Below are 6,075 nucleotides of genomic sequence, written 5' to 3'. Positions count from 1 at the left end.
GGCTTGAGAGCTCTTCAAGATTTTGTTCATCCCTTCAACCTTTTTCCTGAGGAAGACAGTCTCTTCTTCCAATCGTGCACACTCATTATTCTTCTTAGCAAGTTTTTTCTTAGTTTCTTCCTTGATATGAGTAGCTTCATCTACTTCTATTTTAAGGGAGATGATATCTGAATTCATTTTGAAGATTTCTTCATTTTCCTTTGCTAGACTGCTCTCCATTTCTTCCTTGATCCTTGTAGCTTTACATGTTTCGGCCTTGAAAAGTTTGATGTTAGATTTTAATTTTAATATTTCTTCATCCTTTGCTTTTAGTTGACATATCATGGTGTTTCTTTCCTTTCCTACTTTATCAACCTATCCTTCTATGGTTTCGAATGCTTCCAATTTCTTCTTAGATCCTTGTTCCTATTTTCTTGCATCTTATAGTTGAGATTTGAGAGAGGAGACCTCTACCGTGTACTGACCAATCTCTTCTTCATGTTTGTTCAAGCTCTTGTGCCTTTGTTCAAGATGACTTGACAAGGTATCTTCTCATTTCTTTTCTTTATCAAATTGATTTTTCATGGATTTGACTTCTTCATGATGCTTTCTTTTGCTTTGATGAAATTCCTTCTTAAGCTTGGCAAGGTCAACTTTCTCCCTTTCTTGATCTTGGTCACCAGCTAGTGCTATCTTCTTAAGTTCCTCATTTTCCTTCTTCAAATTTTTAATCTCTTCCATGGCAGCCATAAGTTGAGCGAGGAGATCTTCAACAAAATATTTTTCATTTTCTTCATCTTCTAGGTCTACTTTAGCTTTGATGTCATCATTCTCATTTTTAGCTTGTATGATGGTTTCTGGATTTCCTTCTTGATTTCCATCATCTTCTTGACTAATGGTCATGGTCAATGCTCCTTTTGAGTGGAGGTCACAATGTTTGTACCATATACCCTTTTCTAATGAACATTTTCCCAGGGTGTTCTTTATAGAATCAGTCAGCCCATTCAAGATTGCCTTCATTGCTTTTGTATTGTACTCCTTGGATTCTCCATCCATTCTACTATTAGTAGTCACTAATTTCCATATTTCAATGCCTTGAGTCTGTAAGAAATTCCTCATTCTTGCTTCCCATATATTAAAGTTCCCATTGAACCATGGAGCCTCCTCAAATTGGTTGTCTTCTATTTTAGTGGTAGAGGGAGACACATCCTTAGGAGGATTGGAGACTTTCTTCCTTAACTTTTCCATCTGTGTTCTAAAGATCAACATTCAAGCTATTAGGCTTTGAATGAAGGTATTGGATTTGATACCAATTGTTGGAAATACTAGGGGGGGTGAATTAGTATTTCTTTTTCAACTATTATTTTACAAATTAAAAAATTTAGAACACAAGATGGAAAAAAGGAATAAATGATTTTATTAATATCATCTTTGCAGTAAAATGGATACATTATATATATATATATATATAGTTCCAATCTATTGCCAAGCACCAACTTGGACTTTTGTGAGGCTCCAACCTTTAGAGCACCAACTCTATTTTGTTAAGGCAGCAACCTTGGACTTAGGAGCACCAACTCCTTGGACACCAACCCTTCTAGTTCCTAAGGCACCAATCCCAAGGACACTAATCCTTCCAACTTCTAAGGCACCAACCCCAAGGGCTCTGACCCAATCTTGTCAAGGCATGTTTGATAGTAATATTTTGCTCTTAGAACTCTTCTTTACGGATTTATATCTATTTAAAGTTTCACTATAGTCTCCATGCTAGAACATCAATAACAACTAGACTTCTTATGAAGGAGTCTTTACAACTCTTCATACTGTCCACACAAAGTCTGCAATAGCCTTCATGATCTTTGATAATGTCTCCACATAGTTGTAGTGAGTCTACTATTAGTTGCACTAAGCTCTGCAGAAGAACCAAATTTCTATTCAAGAATTTTTTCTAACTATCACAGTAAATGCTTCAACATGACTGCTTCTTTGTTGTCTACTTTTCTGTTCAAGCAATGTTAGATAAAACTTTATTCATTACATCACATAATAGTTCTTCAAACTGCATTGTGTGCTTGATTAATTCATCACAAGTCTGAGTCTTTCATGGGGTAGCATGATCAACAGAGATGCTCGTCCTTCGAATGCCTCCTGTCCTATTGGACCTTCAGCCCTATTCTGTTCTATTGGACCTATGGTTGCCTCTGCTTCTTCTAGTTTTTCAACAACCTTAAACTTTCCTTGTTCTCTATTTTTGTATTCCTGATGCGCCTGACCTTTTGGCTTCCTCCTTGTTCGCTTGAGCTTCCACTTCGTCAATGCTCGTTCAACCTTTTGGTTTGCCTCCTCAGTTGTCATAGTTTACTCTATTCTCACTTACTTCTTCGGCTTCCCGATCCTTTGCTTGCCTTAGCTTCCTCTGCCTATTCAAATTAACCATTGCTTCACAGGACACATTCAAGAGGAAGAGGGGTTGAGTTACAATAGAAAAAATGTTGCATATTAAAACTATAATAAAGAGGACCTTTTTTCTCAATAATAATATTCATACACTAGACTACATTGTTTATAGAGGATTTCATTTGAGAGACAATACCATCAAGAAGGCCCCACATACCACGTCACCATCACAATCACAATCTCGATCATTCAGGCCCACTGAACTATCGAATCGTTATTTGAAGCTTTTGGCCTTAAAAGCACTTGACAATAAATTATTGAAATAGAAAGGAATATATGGAAATACATGACCAAATGCTTAAGGCCAAAATTCAAATGTATTACGCCCACATCTATAACTTCATCGGGTCCATAACATATATCGCAATCGGCGCTTTCCATGTAGCAAGGCCTTAAAAACTTGTGACATGGCATATGTGATATAACAATAGAGCATTTCATAATGTTGTTGTGGGTCTACAACATGTCGCAATTATATATATATATATATATATCTATATCTATGTCTATCTATCTATATATATATATATATATATATATATATATATATATATTACAATTTTCATGTTTTAATGTGGCAAGGCTTAGAGCCCAAATATATGAAATGCACTAAAAAACATGCTTCAAAACATTTAGCAGACTTCACCTGTTTATACACCCCTACATATATATCATTGGGTCTACAGATGTATATCGCAGTTGGGGGTTTCGAGTAGTGGCACATAATAGAACCCCCAGATATGATTTCTCTGATCACTCTCTCTCTCTCTCTCTCTCTCTATATATATATATATATATATATATATATAGATATATATATATATATATATATATATATATATATATATATATATATATATATATATATACTCTCCACCTCTGATAGTGTATATTGCATATTTATACTATATACTGCTCCACCTCTCCCTTTATGTCCTCTGCTCTTTGTACCCTACCGCTCTTCCTCTATGTTCCTTTGATCGGTCTTCCTTTGGATTCTGATAGTTCTTCTATGGCATATATTACTCCCGATACTCCCGATATGGATCCTCCTATAGATCCGATAGCTCTATTTATGATCCTTTGATATGCTCTGCTTTGATATTCTGCAATAATCCTCTAATTTGTTAACTCCTCCTTTGATGAGTTCTTCCTCTTGGTTCTTCTTGGGCATGTATTACATTCGACGCTCCTCTGATGTGGTTCCTCTTGCTCCAATCTCTTCCTTTGTCTTTGCAATGTCTTTCAATGACCTTGTGTAATACCTTCATACCTTGATGGCTTTTGTTTTTTCCGATATGCCTCTATTGCTTTGATATTCTGCAATACTCTTAAGCATAAGTAATAGCTTTGATATGCCTCCTTTGTTAACTCCTTTGTTAATAGAATCTTACTCATGGCTTGGCTTTCCTGATGGTTGTGCTCCTGTTTCTTCATGGATTTTCTCTGCTTCCCCTTGGTTCCATATCATCATCTAGTATCTAGAATATTTCCATATTGACATCAATGACAACCTAGGTCAACAATCTGACCATATTATAGTGGCCACTAATGCTAAAATGAAGAAAACTTGTTCAAGTTTCTTGCCTGTATGGGAAAAAATGGCTTTAACATTGGTGATGTTGAGGTATATTTCATATAAAATATTTATAGTCTACTTTAGTTTATATTCTAGTGCTCATTGTATTTTATTTCTTACACTCTGCTTTGTACCTTCTTTTATTTTCAGAAAAGGAACTCGGTATTGATGGTAAGAAGCAGGAAATGAAGAAAGAGGCTCAAAGAAATAACACTGGAGTGACAAATGCAAAAAGAGAGAGAGAAGAAAACCTATCTAGTCTTATGCTTAGGTTCAATATCCCACATAATACACATGCATAGAGACTAATGGTCAAGTCTCCAGAGTTGGTGAGTTCACCTGCAATTCATAGGCAACATAATGATAATGTTTTGAAATGAGGAAACATCATTTCATGTGTAAATTGTATTCCAACCAATATTAAGTTGGAAACTCATATTGTAATAATTTAACATTTCATATAATACAATTTATGTGGTTGAAATTATTTATAGTTGCACTTGTTATTGTTTAGTATTGTAATTAACATATGCAACTTTGTGTTTTCATATAAGATGAATATGCACATTGTATGCCATTTTTTAAATTTAGTTTCAAAAAAATACTAATTAATTTATGTTTATTAATAATGAACACATAAAATCAATTTAAAACTACTAAATTAGTAGTTTATATTGATTAATGCTGAACACGAATAAAATGAATATACTACTAAATTATTCATTTATAATGACTGTTAATAAAAGTAAATGAATGAATATAAACCACTAAATTAATTTTTTGTATAATAAATATGAAACTACCAAAAAAATATATATGACCACTGCAAATGATAAATTTGTGATTACAAATGAGGACTAAATTTTGCATATATACAACTATTAATAGCTAATTTATAGTATCTTATAACACGACCAAAATTTAGTGACATTTTTCCGGTCGTTCATTGGTTTCAAACAATGACTAAAATTTTCATATATATGACTATTAGTAGCTAATTTACAATATATTATAACACAACCAACATTTTAGTCATATTTCTTTGGTCATTAATTGGTTTTCTCGAGTGATCATATAGCAATATAGTTTGTTGTATATTTGGTCATTAATTGTGGCAATTAATGATTAAATCAATGACTAAATGACTAAATTTATGACTAAATATACTACTAGAAGATAAAATTGAAACAAATAGTAAATGAATATGCTAAAAATACTAAAAGTTGGTCGCGTTATAAGATACTATAAATTAGCTACTATTGGTCACTGACTAAAAAATAATCGTTTACATGCAAATTTTAGTCATATTTTTAGTACTTAAATAGCTATTTTGTATTAGTGTATATTACAACAAGCATGGATGAGTGTATGTTGGATGGAGCATGGTGATGATAGGCATGGATGTATAGCAACAACATGATGTAGTGCAACAACTTGTTGATGATGAGTAGAACATGACGATGTGGTACTGCTTAGTGATGGGAGCATCATAGTAGCTTAGTGATTAGGTGCCATAGAGTGACAGGTGCATCATGATGATGAGGTGAAACAAAGTTATGGGTGTTACGTGGTGATGGATTCATTTTGGAGGATCAGTTGAAGTAGTATGCCTTCACTTGAGTTGTGATCCGCTGCCTCACGTGCCATCTTCTTAGAGATGCTCTCTTCTCTTATTTAGATCAGTCAAAATGTTGACTTCTGATGTATATGTATTATCTCCCTCTCTTTGTTGAACTATTGAAGAACACATAAGAAGAATTGATCAAGGGTTTTCCCACATGGGGGTTTTCCCTTGCTGGCACCATATCTTGTGTCCTCTTGTCTTGGCTTGTCCTCTACAATTTATGTTTATGTTCTATCTGCATTTTACAATCATGCGAAATGTGATTCCTAATTTGGAATTGATATTGAGTTAATGTGAACAACTAAAGTAAATTGATCTCAGTGTAGAACATAACTAAAATTAAAAGAACATCTATGATGACTGGATTTATTAGCTAGCCACTTGAACTTTACATGTTTGAGTAGTTCCATCATGACTAGAACGAGTTGCTATCTTT

The sequence above is a fragment of the Pinus tabuliformis genome, chromosome 1_1, assembly GCF_031772625.1.
Source record: "Pinus tabuliformis cultivar Carrire ecotype Pingquan chromosome 1_1, CPIR1, whole genome shotgun sequence".
Lineage (NCBI taxonomy): Eukaryota > Viridiplantae > Streptophyta > Pinopsida > Pinales > Pinaceae > Pinus > Pinus tabuliformis.
The sequence above is the reverse complement of the archived record's forward strand: the minus strand, read 5'-3'. Positions refer to the sequence as shown.